We start from the raw sequence: 24,937 nt of genomic DNA, 5'->3' as shown, positions 1-24,937 counted from the left end.
TGCATAAAAACTTCTGACCTGAAGTGATTGGCAGATGCAAAGGATCTGTCCCAGGCTCTTTAAAACAAGCATACTGTAACCTTGGTTCCCTAGTCGCCCTCTATATATTCGCATCAGTTGTTGGATCATCCAGGAAGAATACCTCTCCATAGCCCAGGGATTTACGTTGGTTCACAGATGCTTTATGTGTACTGGAAGCAGGCAAACATGTCCAAATGAGAGGTGATAAAGGGAAGCAAGAACCAAGGAAAGTTCTGGATTTTCCATTTCTTGTTGACTTCAGATCAAGACCCAGTGCGTTCTTAGGAAATACACTCCATGCAAATGAAGTGCATGGAATTACTAGCCAAGTGAAAAACACAGGCTAGTGCTATGTAAATGAATGGGCTTTTTGCTCATGCTGGCTGAGTCTGTGATAGCAGAACAGCTGAGCAAACACCCTTCAACAGCATTTGTTACCAATGTGGTGGTTGTTTCACAGTGATCTTGTACCTGTCTATACACACACAGGTAGGCACGCCTTAAGTCTCATCTTGTGGCAAGCATATCGACTTAGAAGAGAGAACATCCGAACTGAATTTCATGGTCTCCCTTTGGCTCCAGTGTGATTCTGGGCAGGGAGCTGGTGTGGCTTATTTTTCACCCAGCTTCACGTGCCTGACTTTGAGTCATTTCTCTCAGAGGTCGCTTTACTGTCCATGGAGAAAACCAGCCCACATTTACAACACATTTATCAATCTCTTTCAGACACCTGCAGTGCAGAAGTTTACATTTAGTCAGGTGAAACCAAGACTTAGCAGCAGATTTTAAAATGCGTTAAGTCCGATGATGCAGACGGATACACACTGGACATATCAAAAGATGGTGGAGATCACTCTAGGCTGTTCTCTGTTCCCTGAGGAGACAAATTCTCTGAGCCTCTGGGTTAATGATGCTAGCCTACTTGGGCACAGGAGCCCTAGGTGCTGGAAATCTATACTGCTAACTGGTGGGGATGGTTGCTAGCAGTTTGGCGTGACTCAGCCAACAATTTTTTGGACAATTCCTGGGCACAGTTCGGGTATTAAAGACAGACCAGAGGTGCTTGCTGGTAGGTGGCTTGGATGCAGCCTTGTCGTAGAGGCTAAAAGATGCTGGTTGGGTGGACATAGGCCCCTCTGGGTGAGTAATCTGCAGGGCTGTAGAATTGTTGCAGCCGTGGCTGTAGCCTGTGTGTCCCTGTTCCTTGTTTATTAAATCATGGCCATAGCATTCCCTGCCTCAGAGTTGTTTATGAGCCTAAGTTAAAGCTTGTGGAAGAGCGCCCAGCCAGGGTAGTTTACATCCTGAGCAGTTCCTTGATCCATTTTGCACACAGCTGTACAAATGCTTCTGTCTTTATCATTGGGGAAGACCGGGGTGGGGGAAGGTAAATGTGTCTGCAGGTAGAAAGAAGGGGGGTGGCAGCAACTGCTTTAAACCAGCATTTCTGCCAGAAACTTGTTCTTCAAATGACCCCCTGTTGACTTTACCTGCCAATCCATGATCGTTTGCATAGTTCAGTATATTGGCTTCAGGGAGCCCCAGAACAAAGGCTTTCTTTCCTCAAAAAACTCAGACCTTACTCAGATAAAACTCCCACTCATGCCCCAGGGAGTTTTGCATGACCAAGGATTACGGGATGGTGTCTCAGCTTTGCAGTGTGTACTGCCTGTAGCCACTTTTAAAGTTTTGTGGATGAGTAAGACTGTTCTCATTTAGAGGGAAGCTTGGTTTCTGTTTGCTCCTGCTCAATTGGCTGGAAACTTTTTTTACCATCCTCTTTGTAGGCTAGAGGTGGGGCTTTTGAGGAACCTACAGGTGAAGAGGAAGGGCACCCACCAGAAGGAGGTGCCTTGGGTGAATGTGGGGAAGGAGAGGGCTTTGAAGATCTTAGCAGACAAGCGGTGGGCATTTGAGTTCCGTAGGTTGGCCGTACTCCCACCCGCATGGGCCCCAAGGTTTCAGAGGTGAGGAGTTCCTCAGCCCTGGCAGGACTGCTGTTAAGCCCAAGCTCAGTCCGTGAGTCTGTTCAGTGTTTGGGGATCCTGAGATGCTTTTTTCCTCTCCTTTCCTGGTGTGGCAGGTATGCTGCATCGTGTCTTTAGTTTCTCTGATTCTGCAATTACTTACTGTTATTTCGTGTGAGCAAAGCAGGCAGATGTTACGATACCTCCCTCAGCAGCACGTCCTGCAGTTTTTATTGCCTTGGATGAAGCAGTAAAGCAGTCGCTTCAGGGCCAGCGAATTTGGCCTCGTTTCGTCAGCTGGAAGGTGACTAGTTAAAATCTAACTAGCAGTTTCACACCCAGTGCCTGACAGGAACAGTCGTTGAAGACTATTAAGAAAATAAAAATTCCCTGCTCTGTCATATAATGGAAATGAGTATACTTCAACAGCCATCCGCTCTAATCTGTTAGCCAGCCCTTAGCAGCTTACCAAGCCTGTATTTAACCTATTTCCCTAATGGCAATTAAGAAATGTTTTCATTTCCCAGGGAGAGGATTGCCAATGAAATCCCCCTCTCCCCCGCAATCCCCATCCTCTGGCTGCGCTCTCTCCCTCCTCTTCCCCGCACCCCAGCTCCTTCTTCCTTAGCCCAAGGCATCCAAAGCATTCCCCGTGTGTTTGGGTAGCATGCAGTGAGGAAGAAATGATTAAGCAGCTGAATGTTTGAAATCCAGCTAAATGCACCATTATTATCTGCTTAGGGCTTTCTTATCTCGAACTGTGTGGTGCTTAATGGCAGGCCCATTGTTTTCAGCTCAAAGGTATTAATGAAGGAATCAGGGCAGCAGGCTGATGTCATAGGTGGCTGAAAGGTGACTTGCTGCACTGATTTCCCTTACTCCACCCCTTCACAAGTCCTTTCCAACTAGTTCAGGAGAAGGGTTAGTATTTTTAGAGTGGTGGGGGGAAAAAAAAAGGCAGCCAGGTTGCATTTGTGTGTCTGGTAAAGGGATTGCAGAGGCTCCTAAATATCCTGCTTAAAAGATGTACTCTCTTAGCTTCTGCTCTACTTTCTCACTTCATAAAGACTCTGAACTGCTGGCGCGGGTCTCAGTGTGAAAGCCGTCAGCCGGCCCTTGTTCACACCTGCCCTAGGCACTGGCCAGCAGACTGCACCTTATGTTCTGACCTATATCCAAGGTGAGGTTTCCACTTTGTGTTTTCGATCCGAAGAAAGAGCTGTGAGTAAGTAGCTGCCACCAAGGCTTACTTCTCGAGGTGGACGCAGCCCCCAAGATGATGTACAACTTAAGGAAGTGCTGATGTAGTCAAGTATCAGTTGTACTTTTTGTCACTCTTCTGAGTTAAATTACTTTTTTTTTTTTTTAAATGTACCTAGTTATTAGATGCAAAGCGGTGTGTGTTGTGTGAAGAGAGACTCGTCTCTCTGGGGTGGGATATTGTGAGTGTACTCAAGTTTTCTGTTACATGGCACAAGCTGGGAAAGAGGAGAAGATTCAGAGTAGGTTAGATTTCATTGTCATTGTTTGTATTTTAATCATACGTTGTTATTTCTGTAATTCTTTTTGTGGCAGATTTAACCTGACATTCCCTTCTTTTTTATCATAGACTTGAAAAATATGCTGCTTGCTTTGACTTAAAGCTTAAGAATTAGTAGTATAGCTCTACACTTTAGAACTTGGCATCTCACTGCCTACAGAAATGGTAAACACAAATAAAACTTCATCAAGTTTTTTTTTTTACAGACCCAGCTAAGAATTTGAAGAAAGATGTGTTACCAGAAACTGACTTGTGGAGCTTTTGTGATTTATGGAACAGTAAAAGAAAAATAGCTTTTAGACAGTGGTGTCATAAGGTAGCAGGTAAAAGAGTTCTTGTGTGCATACATATCCAAGTAGGTCTCAGACAAGAATGAAAAACAATGTGCTTTTTTTCCCCCCCCTTAATTTTAATGAGTCAGTCTTTTTGTGTACTATGTAATTTAATCAGAGTCTTTGTGAGTACAGTTAAAATTTATGTCTTGCAGGCATGTGATTAGTAAGTTAGGATTTCTGTCTTACCTAAACGAATGAGTGAAGAGTTTACTCCTATTTCTTATTTTTGACTGTTTTTGTTTATTTTTCTCTATTTCAGTTTAGTTTTGGTCTGGTGAACACACAGTAGTTTTCACTATTCACTGGAGTATTTTATGCGTCTTGAAGGAGCTGTCTAAATAGTCCACTAGCAAGGGCTAGACCTCAGAAGAGAAAGCAGAGGCAGAAAAAGAGTGGCACTGAATTCCCATAAATGCATCAAAGCTATCTGCTGTCTTGATGAGTAAGATTTGCTTAACAGCAAATCATCAAACATGGAAATGTTCCCTTCAAATATGTTTTTTTTTTCCTGAGGGGAAAAAAAAGAACTGTATACCACTAGATTTCTTTTTTTTTCCCTTTCAACTTACTTGCTCATGGTTATTTTTTTGCCATTGGAGATTAAATCAGCTAGCGTTCTGAATGAAAAACTGGAGAACTTTTTAAAAATATTAGCTGAGGACCGGCACTTGCAGTCCCATCCTCTCCCGTCCACCCTCCCTATTTCTATAGGTTCAGCAGTAAAAACCTATGGAAATGTGAGATTATCAAACTGAAGCAATCAGCCTGAAATGATTAAGGAAGATGGCTGTTCTTTTCTTCAGATGACCAAAAGTCATCTTGTTCAGAGTTCAGAGTTCGAGCTGCTATTTCACAACTATTTCTGTCTTTCTAAGTTTATATTTCCTGTTAAAATCTTGAGTGCTTTACCTGGTATGTAAGCTTGTATGTAGAAACCATCACCAGTACTTATAAGAAGTAGGGTCTGTCTTTCCCCTAAAATTATGTTGAGATTTTTTAAAGGAAAAAGTGTTTGTTTATTTCTTCAGTAATTTAGCAGATTATGTGTCAAACCCAGGGTGAAATTTTGTTTGCTGAACTTATCTTAAACCTCGGGGGGGGGAAGGTTCCATTTAAAGGTCAAAGTGTTTCAGGATTTCAATGCAGTATATTTTTTACCTTTAGTTTTCCCTTACCCCACCCAGACCTCGGACCTTAGAAGGTTTTCAGATGTCTTACACATGTTTATCTTGTATTGAAATTTTTGAAACAACTCTGCATTAAATCCCAGAATAGTTAAATATCCATGTATGTATTATCATCCACTGTGCACAAACACTGCTCTGGGAAGAAACTTGGTGTTTGAGGTTAGGGGAGAATGCTGGAGCAGACAAAATTCAGATGCTAATGATAATTAATTTATGTAGTGGCAAAGATAGGTGCACTGCCAGGTGCTTTACAGGCAGATAAGATCTGGTTTCTGCTTCAGTGAGTTTACAATCTGAGGCCCTGGTTTTACAAATAGTTATGCACATGAGTTATGCCACCGAGTACAGTGACACTACTCATGCATGTGAAGTTATTCACCTGTAGTGAGCATATCTGTGTACAGTTTCAACTACATTAGCTTTTCAATTGATTTCGCGCTGCGTCAGTAATCCTTTAGTGTGATAATTGAAGTTATTTAATAAGCTCTGCAAGTCAGAAGTTAAAAGAAAATACAGGAGTCACCTTTCCTTAAGGGAATTGAAAACTGAGATTTTTCTGGGAAGTTTTTTGAGGATGCAAACAATCCATGTTAGATCTGGCACTTCCATGGCATGCTGGCTTAAATAATGTCTATTTGCTTACAAATCACACAGGAGAAAAAATCACCTGATAATTGGAAGGGAAAAGTGTTATTCCCCTTCCTCATTTGTCGTGATGCTGATCTTGGGGCCACATTAAGAGTGTTTCCAGTGAAATTACTTTCAAGTCTGGGAAAATTTAATCAGCAGAGGCCTTGGTAGCTGTAAATTTGTGGCAGCAGTCCCTAATTCATCTTGTAATTCTATGACAGGCTCTGAATTGCCCGTATTTGGCCAGGGATCACCTCAGTGGACAGTTAATGAAAGAGTAGAGGGAACTTGAAGGTCAGTTGTACTGAATTCTTTTTTTTCTTCCTGGATGTGTCTTTTTTATTGCAACCTCTTTTGCTTTGTATAATTTATTAAACAAAGCCCTTTCTTGTTTCCTGAAAAGGCAAATCTATCCCTCTTTGTTTATCTGCCTTCTTTCCTTGAAGCATTTATAAAATAGCCCCAAAAGCCTCAAAATAGATGTTTCTGTTGAAATTACTAGACAGAATTACACTCTAGCCAATTTATATTTCTTATCTGAGTGTGGTCATGAGAATAAAACTGCAACAGATGCTGCAACCAGGTATGTTTTTGAGAGTGGAATTTGTGCATTGACATGTAAATCTAATCTCAGTACTATGAGAAGACTTTAGTTACTGGTGCAAGCTCAGAATAAATGAATTTGAACTTCAGAAAACCATGAGACTTTAATCCAAATAGCACCAGAAAGTGCATTTGGGTCTGCTGGATTCAGACTAATCAGCAGATAAACTAGAATAGCTATTGTTTATTGAAACACTATAGTAAATGGGTGCTGACTTAGCAAAACACAGGGTTTTCTTGTGACGTGTGTAGTAAAACAGATACGTTGAAAAAAATACAAAGAGAGGGGCATGGAATAAAAATTACAATGGCCTTTTCTTTTTCTTCTTTCCTCTTTCTTATTTAATAAAGTAAGTGCCTGTTAACACTATTTTCTCTTTTTCAGGGTCTTTTCTTTCTTTGGAGGACATCAGCTTTACCTCTTGTTTTATCTCATTCACTCTGTCCCTCAGAGTACCTTGTGTCTTAATTGTCTCTCTCTAGCTTATTGCTCCACCCTTTTTGCCTCCTTTTTCTATCCTTTTCCTATTGCTTCCCCCCCCCCCCCCCCCTTCATTTTGACTTCCATTTCAAATGCAGTATCTTCCCACCTCAGAGTTCCCTCCCCCTGTTCAGCCTGTGTCAGAAAAAAATTTGTAGGGCTCACCATCATTTGACACTTGAAGATCAAGTGTTCCAAATGACCACTCTGGCTTCAGAGGAAAAGGAAGTGTTGGTAGATGAAGTAGTGGTTTTTCAGCACCTGAGCTCTTAGCATCCTTTCAGTCACAACAAGGTCACTGGTACTTCCTCTCAGGTTGAATTCAAAATCCTTTGCAACTCTTGGGAAGCTTCATTTACTATTACATTAAACCTACGAAATGGGGAGAAACAGGAGATAGGAAAAGTGCGTAGAGGGGTCCACATTCTGCCTGGTATACAAGGAAAAATTAAAGATTTAGAGGGGAGTTTATTTTTTAAAGTACATTTAATTTAAACTAGTTATAAGAATTACCTGCATTTTTGTGGTTACCATCTAGTCAAGGATGCTCTTACTGTAAATACAGTACAACAAGCTTTTCTATTTGCAAACTTAGGATTTCATGGCACTTTCTAATAGGCTTCTGAAGCACATATCCATTTTACTAGCTCTGTTACAGCAGTGGTCATTACTAGCTGTGGGACCTGCTACTTAGCGTGCACTAGCTGTGCCTGTCTTGGGTAGTGGGACATCTCTTGTGGACAGTTTGACTGTGACCACTTGTCATTTACCAGCACCAGGGGATTTCCAGCTTCAGCACTTTTGCAGATCACAAACGTGGTATGGGAAGCAAGATGATGCCTTCTAACTCGGTTGTGCTGTTGCATCTGTGCAGACAAGGGCGGGGGGTTGTCCATGTTGAACCCTTTCAAAATGATGCCAACACAATCTCAATGAAGTCCTGTGGAACAAAAATGGTCTTTGTTCTTGCACAAACCAATGTGGGGAACAAGGTGGCCTCTCACAGTGTTGGCAACAACACCGCATTTCTATACATGCTGAGTTTCCAATATTTGTAGAAGAAGCCACTCCGAGAAGGTTGATTGGAAGTGATCAGGATTGTTTTGCATCTTGATTTTGCGTATTTCTCTTTAAATCAGTGTAAGTGCTTGTATTGGAAATGCTGAAGTTGGCAGTAACTGCAGAGTAACAAAATTGCTTGGAGGAGGACATGAAAATCTGTTTATTTGTAGGCTATTGTTAATATAATATAATTGGGTGTCAAGCTTCAAAAACCATCATACGCTATATATTTATAAAGTACTTTTATTAATGATGTAAAAGACCCAATAACAACCCAAGAAACTTCTCATTGTGAGAGCAGAAAAATATTAGTGCCTTTCCTGACAGCTTTCTTTTCACGAGGGATTCCTCTGTGGAACACTAATCAAGTCCATTCAGAAAGGTCTTAATTAATTTAATTAAAATCTGTCAGATCAAACTGATTAGCCTGACATCCAGCCTGGCGGGAGGAAGGAGGCCGGTACACGCGGTGTAACTGTGTTGAGGTGGACTTGCCGTCTGCAATCAGAGACGTATGGCCGACGCAGTGATCAAAGCCGTCTTTCATTGTCATCGGAGCAAATGTTACGGCTCCCCCAGGCAAGTGATCCAGTTTCTTTTTGTTAGAAAATATTTTATACCTCCACAGCCCTGGCAGCTCAGGAGGGGACGGCAGGTACCTGGCTCTGCGTGTGATTGAAGGGGAGCGCCGGGTGACCTTTCCTGCCCTTCTGACAACGGGAATACAGATTAAACATTTTTCATCCCTTCGCCATCCTCTGTCTTAGCCGTTGGCCGTGACCACTGCCGCACGGGCAGGAGAGAGACAAAGGCCACGTTGACAGGGTTGGCTGTGCATGTTGATGGTGAGCGTGGGTATTACCGCAGCAGAGCCTTCCAAGGAACCACCGGCGTGTCTGCGTGGGGCTGAGGTGGGAGCTGGGAAACGGCACCCGGTGCTACCTGGCTGTGCTCGTCCTAAATGTGAGGAACTACCTCAACCACGTAGGCTTCTTAATCCTACTGCTGCTAATAATAATGATGTGTGGTTTCTATGGCAAACATCAGGGCAGCCAATGCAATCTGCGTCTCTAGCCCTTTCCACTTCCCCTACCCCACATGTGTACTTACAGAGTATCTCATCTTCAAAGCTTTTTTTATAAACACTTTTATCCATTGTTATTGTGGGATGGATCCATCAAAAGGGTAATAGCTAGTAAATGCTCAGGTTTTTACACCCCAATCCTGCAGGCGCTTAGGCATATGTTTTAGCTTTATGTATTCAGGCTTCAGTGGAACCATTCACAGTGCATGAAGTTAAGCATATGTGTAAGTTAGGAATTGCAAAGATTAAATAGCATTCCTGTTTGCTGGAAATCAAAAGGTAGATGAAAACAGTGACCCCAGCTACAGAGGAACAGCAGTTCCTGAAGGAAGAGCAGCAGCAGCTGACATGAAAGACTTGCCAACAGAAAACCTGCCAGGGACACACGTTTGGTCTTCATTTGTGAAAAGGCCCTTCTCCCAGCAAAATGCTAATGGGCCATTTTCTCCGAGGGTGGAAGTCATCTGGGGCATCCAGTTCCAGTTGCATGGGCACACACATAATGAAAGCATCTTTTTACAGTTCAGCAGTATGTATTCAATGTTAGTACTTGGGCCTGACCACACTTTTTGCCAGTGAAATGATAGAGATGCGTTGTTGGAAGAAATAGAACATAAGTTTCATCTGCAGATATTTTTCCTGTCTTGCAGCTTCCCAATATTTTCTGGCCGTGTCAGTTGAATTGATACCGGTATCCTTGAAACAGGCAAGGTAGCTTTAGTTTGAACAGTGAGCCTGCAGTAAAAAGGGTATGTTTGGTCAGTTTAGGATCTTACCACTGGAGAAGCATGCTTTCTGGAATGATTCAGGGTCATAAGGGTAGGGCAGACAAATACCTAAGAAAATAAGCCACTAGCCAATAGATTTGTCTTTTTTGAAATAAAGTAATATTTTGCCTTCTCTGCTATCTAAGCCTAAGTTTAGATGTGTAGACGTATTTTCCCCTACCTGCCAAGGGCTTCTTTGATCCTGATCTTGTATTGTCTCCACGCTGGCGCAAGGATCCACCCATGATGAGACCTTTTTGCAAGGGAATGTATTACACAGTGTCTGCATGGTTTCTGTTGATGATGACTAACTCTAGACTAAACTTCCTAGTGGAGTACCAGTCTATCTTTTTTTTCTTCTTGCTTTTACCATGGGGTCCCTTCCCTGTTATCTTCCCAATTTCTCCATTATTTTTGTCTTAAGATAATGCAAAACTGAATTCTATTCAACTGTACTCATTAAATTGGATTCTGCTCTAAATTTTATTTTATGCTTAATCATCAGGTACCTGGCTTGAAAAACTTCAAGATTCCAGTCATATAACTGAGAGTTAGTGGTTGGTTCAACACATAGCTATAATGCATGTTTGTAGATATAAATGGGCAACAAGAAGGAATTTTTAAAGAGATATTTCTTAGCAGGATTTTATAAAATTTGTCTCTTCTCATAAAACAACTGTGCTAACTATATAATACTTGAATCAAAGTGATTTTTAGTTTTATTTTTCTTCATCTTTTCATTTCAGCTAGCCTAATAGTTGTGAGGAAATAACACTGGACATTATTGATCTATTTTTTTCTTTTCTTTCTTTTCCTAGGTCACAGTTTAGGCCCTAGTTCAGCAAAGTACTTAAGAAGAGGCTTATCTTTAAGCACATGTTCAAGTCTCAGCGGAGTAAATGAGAATTAAGCAAATACTTAAGTACTTTACTGAATAGGGATAGAATTAAGCACGTAGTTGAATGTTTTGCTGAATCAGGGCCTTAAAATTAAAAATTAATCTTATTTGTGCTACAAAGATTGAAAAGCTAGGCACTAGATTTGGATCTTGAATTAATATAAACCAGGAACAGGGTAGCACCAACTGTCACAAGAAGGGTGCATAGGTGTAAAAGTGGGGTAAAGCAGGGGTTGTTAAAATTGTGGGTAGGACATACGAGAGATACACATTCAGTTCCTGCGTCTGTTTTAGACTAAATTACTGGAGATTGACAATCCCTTGTGCTTCAGTCCTGGCACTGGTGAGCCCTGGCATGCATAAAAAGCCCTATAACATTAATAGCTGCCATGCTAAGTCTAAAGTTGTAGGAGAAGGGGCTTAATCTTTCTAAGCCTCAATACATACTCTATTTGTCCTGTGAAGTGAAGGTAATGCCACTTCCCTTCTTTCACTTAGCTTCTCCCTTCTCTATCTGATAGCAAACTCTTTGAGGTGGTGAGGTTTCTTTCTGTGTGTTTACATGATGCCTGGCACAGTGCTCTTGTTTGTGGCTTCTACATAGTTTTGTAATAAAAGTCCATAATAATAAATCTTGTGCTTTGGGCTTGACAAAATAATTTGTGTGACGTGACAGAGTATCATTGCAGCTAAAGTTTTTGTCAAAATTTAGGTTAAAACAAAATAAAGGCAGCATGAAGTAGTTTTCTGACCAGCATGAGTAACTTGTGAGACTCCAGAAGAAAAGATTTGAAGAAGCGTGGTAACTTTCCACTATTTTCTAGGAAGACAGCTGCTGTTTTCAGCCTCTAGAGTTGAGCAGCTTATGGATGAGTGTAGGGGAACGTTTGCATGGACTGGTTTTAGGGACGTTCGTTAAATCTGCAGACATCTAGTATGAGTTTTTAGTGCCTGTGAATTCCTTCTGAGCAGTTTTTTGTATCGCTAATAAACATCTGAGTTGTGTTAAGTGAAGTATTTGACGACCATCGTTTTCACAAACGTGGAGCTCGTGCCCAAGGCTGGCTCAGTGTGCATCATGATGTTCTGTGTGCGGCGGTCGGTGTTACCCTTTAGCGATGCTTAGAGAAGACTGACTGACCCAAGTGCTCCTCTTAAACTACACTTCATTTAAGAATACCTTAACAAGTATGCGTAGTGAGTGTAATACAATCTGTATGGGTGCTAGCTAATGGTTAACCGGCTCTGTTGAACCTGTGCTCCTTAAACAAACGCTATCAGTGTGGGATGAGTTGTCTTATTTCTGCAGACAGACGTAGTGCAGGTTGGAGACTAATGCTTTCTTCTTAGGAGTAGAAGACAGCAGGAGGGCTTTCACTGCCTGCTCAAACAGGGAAGGGAAGGAAGGCATCACATTACTAGAGCTGCTATTTTCAAATAAAGACAGGAGGGATGAGGGTAGTGGGGTCTCTGAGTATGTCCTGAAGTTCGTAGGGTGGCTGACCTCAACTCAGCTGTTACTTTGATTTTTTAGCTGACTGTTGTCTGAACAGGTGCTTGATGCAATATAAAGCTTCTCAGGATAGTTGGCGTAACTTTGCTTTCACGCTTTGAGAAAGGGGAAGAGAAATAAGCAAGATCATGCTTTATGCAGGAGGTTACTGTGTGGAAATACTCTGTACGGTGAATGAAGGGGCAAGATAGTGCTGAAACTTTGAGCTTTCTGTACAAGGCAAAAACCTAATAGATCAGGTGAGTGAAAACTCTGTGGATCTTGCTTGTATGCCGGGGTCTTTGAAAACTTTGTGGAAATTGCTTGTCATAAGGCATGTGGGATAACAATCTTGTTTTCTGAACTTTTACCAAAGCAAAAATTTACATTTTATATATGGGAGAGACCTCTCACCCAAGCACAGTTCTTGCAGTGACAGCATTACATGGTCAGCTTGATTAATCATCTTGGCTTATAAATGGGTTGAGTTAGTATCTTTAATCTGAACAGTTCTTGAACTGTTAGAAAAAGAAAAACGATGGTTCTGGATGAGTTGTAAGTGTCTTTTTTTTTTTTTTTTTTAAATGGCAAACACAAATCCCCTCTATGCATTTGAAATAAGAAAAATAGGGTTTTGTTGAGCATAAGGAAATTATTCATTCCTACAGGTAGAAACCCAGAACTCAGCATGGAAGGCTTCAAAAGCACAGCTAGAGCAAAACCAATGTATTTTGTTTTTTCACACTTATGGGCAGAGTAAGTTGGTATTTCAGTTTTTTGACTGTGGCTAGTAGGAGATAGATTAAGTACTTAAGAAATTGTCTCTTTGTGATTATTTTTTCAGACTAACTTTTCCTCCCTTGATGAATTAAGTGACCTACCTCTACAAACAAATGACATTGTTAGCTTTGAATAAAGTAATGGCTTTATAACTGTATAGCATCTACTGCTCACAATAGAAGCCTCTGTTCAGGACAGAAGTTTAGAATTTGATGCATTTAAGGTATTTTTATTGACCAGATAAAAATTCTTTGTTAAAACATTGCTGGGCATTCAACTCCCTCTTCATTTAGGTTATCCTCATATTGGTGTAAGTACATTTAATTCAGTGAAGTTCCCTGTGACTTAGAGCATTAAACATGTGACAAGAAACAAAATGATGAGAGAATTAAAAGATAACTCTTTCTCTTTTATTTTTGTGTTGTTTATTAACACTATACTTCATTTGACTTTGGTTGCACAAAAGCTCTGTCAATTAAGTTAACAGTAAATGTCACTTTCTAGTTAACGTGTCATGAAAGCTTCTAGAGTGCATAATGATTATTTTAAGAATCTTTCATTCACAAAATAAAATACATAGCCATAAATATTTTCTTATTTAGTCTTTTAAAATGACTATCAAAGAACAAAACCTTAATTTGTAGCCTGAAGTTACTTTGTTCAAATAATTTTTTCTTGACAGACTTATTCATGCATGAGTATGGTTTGGAATGATAACTGAATTGATTTATAATGGAGAATGAAATAAAAGTGAAGATATTTTAAACAGATCAATGAAATATTGACAGGCCTGAAACACAGATGATTTTGTTTTGTGAATTCTCCAGTCACTTTTTTCTTAGGCAGAAAAATCAGACTTGAACCATTTCTATGAATTATTCTATTAACTACAGAAAGTTTAGGATTATAAATGAAAATTTTTGAAGTGAATCTGAAATTAGGAATCTGGAAGGAGAGGCTGGTTTTGGACTCCATGTTTGTTAAACAAAAATGCGTTAGCTGTTTTGCGGGGAAATTCCTCTTTTAAGCGTAGCAAAGTAACAAATATTTATCTCCTTAGTACCTTTTTGGATTAAAGTAATGCAGTCTAAAATGACTTTATGAATGCAAGTTTCAGGGGGGGGTTGTTTTGTTTCACTAACATCCATTTTCTGGAGACTTTATGAGTTCCAGTGCACCTTCCAAATATTGACAGTGCCGGGGCTGGATGGAAAGTTCAGACCAAATCTTGAACCTCCTCGTGTTGGTTCTACAGACTGTCTGGAGTCCAAAGGTTACGAACTGCTTGTAAACTATCTCCAGAATAAAAAGCCTGTGTGCCAGGACATCAGTGCTGGTATTGTGTTCTCTATTCTTTTCCTAATTTGCAGTTTCTCCCCACCCTGCCCCCGTGGATTCTCAATGGCCTGAATTGCTTCAGTCTATTTAATTCAGTGAGGCTATGCTAATCGGTGTCAACTGAAAGCCTGTCCTGAGACTCTCGAGACTTTTCACAGATGTTAATTCGCTTAGTACTACAAAACTAAAAAAAGAGTAGTTCTAAATTGTCCACTCCTGAGGCACAGACATCAAATCCCAGGATTCAGCAAGCTCTTTAAGTGAGTACACAGCTTTTAATGGTACTGATTTAACAAAACTATTTTCTTGTAACATTAAGCACCACGTAACATGAGGTAACTGATGTAATTTGTTAGCAGTAAAGGGTCTCTTTGCAGCATTTTTTCTCTGTTGGGTCTGGCGACACAAAGATTAAAATTTGCATTCAAAGTACTCTGTAGAAGATTGACCCAGTGACTGCTGAAGTCAACAGAAGTTTTCCGATGAATTAAGAGTTTGCTTTGCTTAGCTCTGTAAGGTGTGCATGCTAAATCAAGTAAGACCATTTATGTCCTTAAACGTGAGGCAGTAACACATTGCTTAACCTACACGTTTCCCAGAGTGGATGTGGACCCTTGTGGTAGGTACCTGGAGGAGAATCTTCAAGCTTGAGTTAGGTGCTGAGGCTCTCCAGGTGGCCCACTGGGAGAAGACAGTGCTCAGGAGAGGACTCCCAGGAGCCAGCAAGCTCAGCCAGAAGCATCCTGAGTGCAGTTCAACAGTATGATTTGTGCATTTTTGCAAAGTGGAGGATGAGATGTAGTCCAACCCAGCCTCCCCCAATAAACTGACTTGCTTGTCCGTGCTTGCGATATCCTTTGAGGATCCAGGCTCGACCTTTCAGGAAGAAGTGCAAAATGGTAGATTTCCTCAATGTTATAAAAAAATTTGGTTCTAAATGAACATTTCTGCCTAAAGCCCTTTTCCAAAGAAATACTTTTGCTAGAGAGACAGGGAGTGATCACTTACAGCTTTCCACAAGCAAACACTGTATGTATTTTACTCCCAACTGTGATAAATTTACCTCTGTTTTACTTCACTACGAAAACTTCACCAGGGAAATGCAATTTCTCCTCATTGTGTAAACGTAACAAATAGTACTTACCTCCTTTGACTCATTGTTTTTCAGACATGAAATTCCTGGTAAACGGATCTAATTAATATAAAAATTTTAAAAACCCACACATTTTTTCCCTTGCATCAGTATGTGGGTTTTAGTTAGTAACAGAGTATGTAGAATCAGTGGTTCATCAAAGTGATCAGAGGTCCAATGAAAGCAACTTATGTGAGTCTTTAACTCTGAATTGATCCTCAGTGATCAACTCAAACTTGTTGCTTTATTCACCAGAAATAAATTTTTTGGTTTCGTAAAATAGCTTTTACAAAAAACTTTTTTTGTATCAGAATTTTTTAATGTTATGGTGGCATATGCCTCGTGGGTAGACTCTAAATAGTCTTCACAGCCAGCAGTGATCTCGATGTTCAGTCATTTTACAAGGCTCCGAACATTCTTAACTCTTAGTGAAATAATCCCAAATTTAGCATGTTAAATGTTTCCAAGGAGTAGGCCCGCTGACTTTTAATCTGCAGGTCTGTTTTGTACAGCACGCAGTTTTCAGGTACTCGGTATCTCTTGTGCTGTGTAACCCCTATCGCGTGCACAGCTATCTAATCTTGCGACAGGTGAGAAGTTGTAATTTGTGGGGCGTCTTATCGAAATACAGAAAACTGATGTGGAAAGAATGGCAATTAAGCTGTAGTTGGCCCGTACAGTCTTAATTCTGTTTTAAAAACTAGGCAGCAAGGAATGAATAATCTTCAGAGCTGTTAAACCATTGCGGGTTGCGTGGTGTGAAGGCGAGCTGCGCGGGGCACCGGTGCCCCTCGCTCCCCAGGAGCCGGGCGTCCGTCCCCCCCCCGCTCACCCAGATCTGTTTGTCCAGTGATGCAAGAGTTTGCTAATTAAACAGTTCACAGTGGTGTTTGGGGCAGAACCTGTGGACATTTACCCAATTGAACAATTTATTGCTGTAATTGAAGGGGTTAGCTGGTGTTTATTAACTAGCCTTCCTGTCACGTTCGAATGGCTGGACTAACCCTTGGTCCCTGACTTGTTTTCAAGCGTCCCACCGGTGGTGTTGGCACTGCGGTTGTCACTCTTCGGGCTGCTGCTTCAAGGCCAGAACTTTACTTATTCCTCCTTCTGCAAATTCAGCAACATTATTGGGCGGTTTTTTTCCTTGCAGGAGCAAGTGTTTTATTACAAATCAAGTACTGTCCCTTTAGAGCAAAAAGGAGATTTTATCTTACACAAAAAATAAATTGGGATAGTCGGGGAAATTTCAGCAAACCGTTCCTGGCTTGAAAATGGGTGTTAGGCTTCGTAATCTCAGCGTAGCGCTGGTTTATTTTCCTTTTACGATCATGGTCACCTCAGCTGTCTCCATCGTCATTAAAGTGGGTTGGGGGCTAGGATAAAGGCGTCATTGCAGTGGCGTGCAGCAGGGCTTCCAGTCAAGCTGCTGAGGCACACGCAGTTTGGGACACAAATCTGCTCAGGGGAACAATGAGTCCTGATGGTGATAACAGGCAGCTTCACCCCCTTACCCATGAAAGCTTCTATAACTAGAACTAATTGGCCGTTCTTAAAGTGCAATTAGCGGGGATATTAATCTAGGCCTGACAGGTGTGAAAATGTGTTTCTTTGAGTTCGTTCAAAAGACACCCTATCTGATCAACCATAGGAGGAGCCTGAAGCAATTGTGTCTATAAACTTGCAAGGCTTTAGTTTGTTGGAACTGAAGAGCCCGCTTTTATTAATCGCATTTGAGTCAGACGACATTAACTCAGCAGAAATGGATGGGAGGAAGTTCACTTAATACTAACATCATACTTGTATCACTGCCAGTATCAGGAAGGGAAATACTTGCTTCTGCCTTCATTTGGGTATGGGAAGAAATGGGAAGACTTTTTAAAAAATATATATTTTAATTAGAAAGATAGGTCTGAATTATTTTGCATTAAGGATCATTCAGTGTTCCCCCCCCCATTCACTTCTAGTGCAGTTTGATAATCTCCATTTGTAATGTTTGCTACTTTTTTTCATTTAGTTGTTGTTCATCCCACTAGGCACAGCACATGGCAGTGACTTTAAAAGGTGGTGCCACCAAGGGTGGCATTCCCATCAGCTGTGCAGGTATTAAATAGTACTAGTATAACAATCTGTGATGGAGTTTCAGGACTTTAAGAAATTCAGGCCGGATACATGACTAGTAGTTCAGCTTCTTTACGGCTGTTGTAAACGGGCACAGCTCAGTGGAGCTGCAGGGATATATACATGTCTGAAGATCCTGAATTCAACCAGCAGACTTATTGTGGGATGCTGGAAGGGTTCCAGATGAATCTGCAGATGGCTGCTTGTGTTAGTGGGCTTCAGGCTTGGAACTAGATGAGGAAATTTGTATTTCCCATTTTAATTAAAAGGGGTGTTCACAATATAAGACTAAAAGACAAAGCCTACCCCAAAGACACATGCATCTGTTCTACATAAAATAAATGCATTATATGAGTGAGAAATTGGTTGAAGATGGTCTTGATACTGAAAATAGTGTGTGTTCATGGGCATGCACATGCATGTCTACTGCTCAGTCAGCTAGAATTTTCTCCAAAGGTGGAAGATTCTGTTTTGGTTTATTATGTATGGTTTGCTCTGAAAAATGTATGCATAATGGTTTATAGTTCATCCTTCTGGAAATATCTGAATGCCTAGACCACTGTGATATTTCTTAGAAATAGCTTAGAAGATTTCCTAGAAAAGATGAGTCTAGAAAAGGTCTCCCTGGTCACTCAGCCCAGTTCCCTGATGGGAAAGACAACTTCATAAAAAAAATCAGTTTACTAATGAACTAGGTCTGTCTTACCAAGGATTTTTGCCCCTCCCCTGTGACAGAAAAGCCCTTCTCAGACTGAAGAACTTCTGGCCCAAACTTGCTCAGGTCAGTTTTGTTCTTCTGTGAAAATCTTCAGCTGAAGAAGCTCAAGAAATAGCTCCTTGCTGTTCACCCCATGACATATTTATAGAGCACAACCATAACCTTTCCCAACCTTGGCAAAGCCAGAAAGCAAGAAAGATGATGCTTGTGTTGCATAATGGAACAAGGTTCAGTGGCCTTCGAGAGTATGAGCAGTGATTGAGGTAGCCTCAGAAACAGTATAAGTATGTCCCTGGACTTAAATTTGTGTGCCTTTCTGAGCTGTAAGGCTTGTTAACTTTGCTGCGAATGTATCTGCATCGCTGTCTTGATGCGGTGATGCCCCTCACAACACTACAGTCCTCCACAGTCAGCAGGCTTGGAGCTGGCTCTGCGGGCTTCGCAGCAGAGCATGCTGCTTGGCGTAGACATGCTCTTTTGCATCTTTTCTAAGAAAGGCTCTGCATTTCCTAACCTATTGCCATCTAAATTGATCTTGATTCAACACGGATGACCAGCATAGGAAATGACACCCTCCTTCCGGAGCAATAGCAAGGTTTGTCATTTCTATGGAACCCATTGCCCTTCCGTCAAGACATCTGAGTTTTCCAGGTGATTTATAGGTTTAGTATTCAATTCCTGATTTAGGAGGGCAGGGCAGTCTTTTCCTTGATTACCCTAAATAGTGCAAAACATACAAGAGGAAGGAGGATCTTGTGATTGAGACGAAGGGCTGTGATTCAGGATGTGTGGGTTCAGCTCCTGTCCCTGCTGTCTGCTTTCAGTGAAACCTTGGGGAAGTCCTTCGATCTCTTCCTCTTATGCAAAGTCTCTGACTTTTTCTGTGTTTTCTATTGAGCTGAGAGATTCTTGTCACCGGCTGCGTGTTTGTATGCCTTCCCCGCCATCGTTGTCCACTAATGCAAGCTGGACAGCCTGCCTTCTCACGTTTGGGGAGGAGGGTTCAAGTATGAGAGTTTTGGAGTCCATTCTTAGAACAGAGAATGTGATCCCACGCCCAAATCTGCTACCAGGACCCCTGCTCGCTTTTCCACCCCCCCCCCGCCAGCACCTCCCCTTCTCGCCCGTCCCTCCTGAACCACCCACAAGTGGAGAGGAAGAGAAGCGCTAGCTTTCCCCCTCCCCACTGTGAAGCCAAAATAACTTATTATCAGTCTCCTCTTAACCAGATGTGGGAACAATATTACTCAAATTGATGTCAACTGAGTACAAGTTTAGCAGTTTTGCAAGTTGCTGACTAAAGTTATTGGAATTGCCCAGAGCTAAATGATTTGTTATAGCTGGAAATTGGAGGGCCTCTGGTGTTTACACCATTGTTTGTGGTGGGAGGGATAAGTCCTGCTGCCTCACCTCTTCACCCTTTTTATAGACAAAAAGGGTGCACAATGTAGATGTTGCTTATCCTCAAATGGTTTGGACAGTTAGCTTCTTCATACCTCAGTTAGATATTCATTCCTATTCAGAGTGTTCATTACAAAGTTATTTTGCAGCTACCCAGAGTGATGTTTAATAGTTGCACTGAGATGTTTCTCTCTTAGAAATCTAAACTGTAATAACGCAGTAAAACCTGCTTTTGCTCAAGAGGTACCCGAGCAGAAAAAATCAGCGATTAAAATAATGGCTAAATGGCTAAAGCACTGGTGTGGTATTTATTGATAGAAAGCTGCAGCTCTTTGCCGCGCGCCTGGTAAGAAACAAGAGAATGAATAATAGCTACCAGTGTCCCAAGTTTGAAAAGTCAGAGGAAATGGCAGCAAGAAAAAGCAAATGAAGATGGATGAAACCCCAGGAGGGTGAAGGGAGACGTCCTCCACGCTGGATGGGGCTGGGCGGCTGACTCCTGGGTCACCTCAGCTGTTGCTTTTCGGAGTGGTGTTTGGAAAGGACGCTGTTTGGGAGAAGTGCTTCCTGGCTGCTGCCACCGCCGCGCACCGCTTGCAGATGCTGCCTGTGGGTCAGTGGGAGGTCACCGCCCGTTAACTCAACACCTCCAGCGAGGAGAAAGCTCTCGGGGATAAACTGCCTTACTATCGCCGTCCGACCCGCACCGAGACAACTCGCAGATGCTTGACTCGCCCCTTTGCTTCCTCCCCGAAGGAAGTACCTTCTCTCGGCATCGTTAGCGCCGCCGGCTAACGCCTCTCCCCCGGCTCAGTACGGCGGGTTCAGCGTTGGCCTCTCCAGCCCGGTGGCTGGGTTTTCTCCTGGCAGGTCCCTCTCCTTCTGCTGCGGCCAGGGCTGGGCTGCCCTCCAGCACCTCGCCGGCGCCCGGGCGAATCTGCCAGGGACCGAGCAGAGAGAGCTGGGGGTCTGCAGAGGGGGCAGCATCCTGCGCACGCGTGGGTGCCGTCGGGGTACGCGTGGGTGCCCCCCGAGCACGCCTCACGGTCCCACGGGACCCGAAACAAGGCCAGCTCCCCATTGCCGTGGCCCTCGCAGCTCCGTGGCTCGGTGCCGGAGGGAAGAGGCAGCTCTTTATACCTCTCTGCCTGTACGGAGGGTTGTCAGTGGTGGCATCCAGAGGGGGAAGGCTGATTGTGAAGGTCGACCGTGTTTGCTTATAAAACGTGAAGTCTGAGTACGTTCCGCAAACTGCGTCGAGTCCTGTGGCTCTCCAGAAGCAGGGCAGCTGCATTTAAATCATTGTGTTTTGAAAAAGATTAAAGATGCAAATAAATGGCACAAGTAGCGCAGGAGCCCATTTCTTATATATGCATAGAGGTACATGAGAAATCGGTGTATTTTACGTTGCTCCCACGTTTTTGCTTCTGACAGCAGTTAGAGAGCCCTGCTCGCAGGTGAGTCTGGGTGCGGGCGCTCCCTGGTTGTTACTTCCCTGGGTGTGAGAATTGGTGGAGCTTTCTCGAGTATCCACGTGGATTCTGAGCGAAAGTCTGGAAAGGGTAAAATGCTGAGGCAAGGGGGTCGAACTCTGCAAAACCTCTGCAGGTTGCAGACTGCTCTGTTCTTGTCCATAAAAGAATTTAGTAGGCATATCTTTTATGTGTGTGGGTACATCAGTAGATGCATAAAAATACATATGTCTGTTTTCAATAAAAGTATTCCATGATCTAAACATCTTAAAAATCTTAGGCTTCACATTTTCTTGAACAGGCTTGTTCAGGGAAACAAAGGAGGGTGCTTGACAAGATTATGGTGTTGCTTCTATACATTTCCTTTATTCTTGTGGCTAAAAGGAAATTACAATGTGTTGTTAAGTCAAAGTGTGGTCTGTGGAGCTGAACCAAAAAACCTTGAAATGGACTAAAATTCCCGTTCTGATAAAAGGGAAAACTACACAGCAGAGAGACAGGATATCTTTAATTTAAATAGCGGGTTTAGGTATATTAATTTGAGTTCAAAGCATCTTTCAAAGGGTATGATGCCCACATTTTTAATTTTACCTAATACTGAGCATCTGGTGTGGACTGGTTTGTGGTACTGAGAGCAAAAGGAAATACATTACTCATAGATGAAAGGAGTGAGGGGGAATCACTGTCCTGACTAAAAATAGCCTTTTTTCCACCAGTTAATATCAGCTGGAGGTTTGATTAAATAGTAATTGTCTAGAAAAAGACAATAATTGAGTGTGACTGTTTCCTTTCAGGGGCCAGGCCCAGGTGGTGAAAGTTAAGTATTGTCCTTCAGATAAGGTCCTGAAAGCAGTTTTCCTGGATGTCCACCGAGCCCTTCTGCAAAATGTCCTTTCTGGGTGCTGAGCTGCAGACAGACAAAATCCAGGCCTTTTCGCAGGGCAGCAGCAGCTTTCGGGGATGTAGCGCTGGAGGATTTTATGGCTGCATTGCAGATACGAGCTGGCTCACCTCTTTGGCTGGAACTCTAACCCAGAGGCGCAGAGATCACAAGAGACAAATGTCTTGAATTAAGAAATGGGGTTGACATCTATAAAAGTCAGAGCACATCTAGTAGGCAACATGTGTAATAAGACTATAACATTATATCTAATAGGGAGATTGGAAAGCTGTCTAAAAAAACACAGCTTCTGTTCAGATCTGCGTGTTCAAAAACAGAATACCCCAGATTAACGCTTTTTGGGTCCCCCGTCCTCCCCCTTAATTTATTGATCTGAGTCCTATGGTCTTTTCTTAATAAAAATCAGTCTGTCTTTTTCAGTATGAGGTTAGTGACGATACTGGTAACTTTGCCTAGCTTTACTGGAGTCCGTAGTGAAGAAACACGTGTTTCTGTGAGGTTAACAATATTTTCCTCTAGATTTCTATAAGGTTATTCTCTCCGAATGACCCTTTTGTGCTTCATAATGTTAACACTTCTCACTTGTCTGGGACTTTGCATATTACGAATATCTAAGCATCATTTAATTAACCTTTGCAAGGGTCCAGGCAGCCATGAGACGGAGCCAGGCAGGAAATGCTTTTTCTGCCTTGTGAACGTTTCAATTTGCTACTTATTCTGAGTGGAACAGCCTCAAAACTTTGGGGAGTTTTTCATGGAGGAAAAGTGGAGGAGGAGAGAGCGTGAGAGACCAACTGGTCTGCTGCAAAGTGACCAAAAGTTAGACAGTGCTCCCTGGGGAAGGCGAAAGCTATCATTTCAGCCCTGTGTCCTGCCTGGTGAAGATTCGGGACTTGAGCCTTACGCCTCCGCACGCTGAATTAGGACCGTAATGGCTGGGCCAGAGTCAGGCCAGCTCTGCTGGGTGTCCTGGGGACAAGCGCCCTGAGAGGCAGTCGCCATAGCCTGCTGGTGAGAGCAGCTCCCAAAAGCTTTGCTGGCCGTAGCTCGGAGCGTCTTTTCTTTTGTGCTCCAGGGAAGCGGTCTCACTGCAAGGTGAGGCTGATCTCTCACCCAGCCAGAAATACCACTCGCTTGAAAAGTAGCACTCATATTCTACCGGGAAGCCTGGGGTTTGGCCTTTCTACATTTTCCAGGGGAAGCTGACCCCCTTGGGAAGGTAAGGGTAGTTGCTTCAAAGCCACAGCAGAAATTGATACCGTATTCAGTTTGAGAATTCGGATGTCTTGATTCTGTGGTTAAACCACTAGACCACACTCTTTCTGAAATAGGTAGGAATATTTGCATTTTTATATAAGGAAACTGAGGCACGGAGAGGGTACAAGGCGTGCCAGAAGCCACGTAAGAAGCCCATGGCAGAGCTAAGAACAGAACCCAGGTTTCCTGATACCAGCACCTGTGATTCAGCTACAGCACACTGCAAGGGCAGTACAGGAAGGAACAAAGAGATAAAAATTGAATTTCCTCTGAAAGTGAAGACTCACTTCAGTTAGCGTTTTCGATTATATCCAGAGCAGTGATAAAATCAGATTCATTGCTGCATCCCTGTAATCTAATTTTTCTTTTCATTTACAGTTGGGTTTAACAATGAATATCGCTTTGGCACCTACCTCGGGAAACTGCTGGCCTTCTGCTAACCACAGATTAGTAGGCTAAAATGAGAGACTGCCCATTGAGAATATAATCCTGGTCTGCAGGGGGCACAGAGATTTCTTCACCTCTGGGAGGCAGCCTGTAGTTTAAAGTAACTAGACCCTGCAACTCCTCATTTAGGTATGGCACGGCGTGCTGAAAATTAACATGAACTTTAAAGAGGGGGAGAGCAGTCTTTAGCTGACAAGAAGGGTGATGAGTTTGCTTGTGGCAATTCCAGATACGTAGAAAATACATATGAAATTTTAAAGGGTGTGTTAACCATGAATTCAGGAAAGCAGGTATTTTCCTGTCTTCCTTCGTTGCAAATATACTAGAAAAACAATATAATTCTGTCCACATTTATCAGTGTGTTTTAATAGAAAAAAATGGGGTCAGTAAGTCCTCTGAAAAGAGGCTAAAATGAAGGAAGATTGAGAGTTCATCGCTTCCATATTTTGAGCCTGCGACTTCCAAAATCAAAGGCCTAGTAATCCTAATGGATTGACTTCCAAAATTCCTTGGATTTGTATTGCTGGACTTGTCTCTCTCCAGGGCTTAGCTGGATCCCTGCAGATAGATTTTCAGGTTTATATGCTGTAATTCCACTTAGTCCAGCTGTAAACTTGTGGTGGCTGAATTAATACATTATAGGGAAAAAAAAAGGGGGGGGGGGGGTGAAGAGTATACCTACAAAACCTCTAGCTTGTATATCAAATCCCGAGGGGGGAAAACTGGGCATTTCAATTAGTGGGTTGTGTGGCCTGATTGAAGAACAGCGCCGTGGCTAACAAAGCTTTGTCTGTAGTATCAGCTTGCTCCTCATCCACCAGGACAAATAGAGTGGTTGGTCATTAACGGGCTAGCCATCGGGTAGGGGTTTTGTTCTTAAATGGGGGCTTTGTCTTATCCCTGCTGTTTAAGCCCCCTCCAAGCACTCCTCACCTGTCATATCTGTCATACATTTAATTCATCACGCTCTCTGGTCAAAAGCTACACTGATAGTATCAGAAGAAGAGGAGGGGGCTTCTTATAACTTTAGCGATCAAAGGAGATTACCAAGCAAATAAGATTTTAATGAAGACGGCAGGTTTGGAAAGGAGAATTTACTGCATTGCGAATTGCTAACACATAAAGGTTCATTTTATCTGTATAGTATTTGAAAGTGGAATCCCAAACTATTACAGAAAGAAGAGTGGATACATGTGTTGGTTCGTGGTTTTAATTAAGAACACAGAGGGAGGAGATGTAGGGGGGGGGGGAAGAGCTCTTTTATTTCACTTGTAAGGGTCATATTTTTAATCTGTAAATATGA

General features: G+C 42.3%; 1 protein-coding gene across 3 annotated transcripts in view; it reads left to right on the top strand.

The window, feature by feature from the left end:
• Nucleotides 1-24,937, top strand: part of PRDM1 (PR/SET domain 1) — a 102,611-nt gene that overhangs the window by 34,373 nt on the left and 43,301 nt on the right. The window contains exon 1 of one of the 3 annotated variants that reach the window (XM_030043266.2): nucleotides 3,058-3,168. The exons of the other annotated variants lie outside the window; for them this stretch is intronic. The gene's annotated coding sequence lies outside the window, so the exon portion shown is untranslated. Of the gene's footprint in view, nucleotides 1-3,057; nucleotides 3,169-24,937 lie in introns of those variants that run through there. 3 annotated transcript variants of the gene reach the window in all.

Source organism: Aquila chrysaetos, chromosome 2, assembly GCF_900496995.4.
Source record: "Aquila chrysaetos chrysaetos chromosome 2, bAquChr1.4, whole genome shotgun sequence".
NCBI classification, from domain to species: domain Eukaryota; kingdom Metazoa; phylum Chordata; class Aves; order Accipitriformes; family Accipitridae; genus Aquila; species Aquila chrysaetos.
Note: the sequence above shows the minus strand (reverse complement) of the source record. Positions and strands in the feature narration are given on the sequence as shown.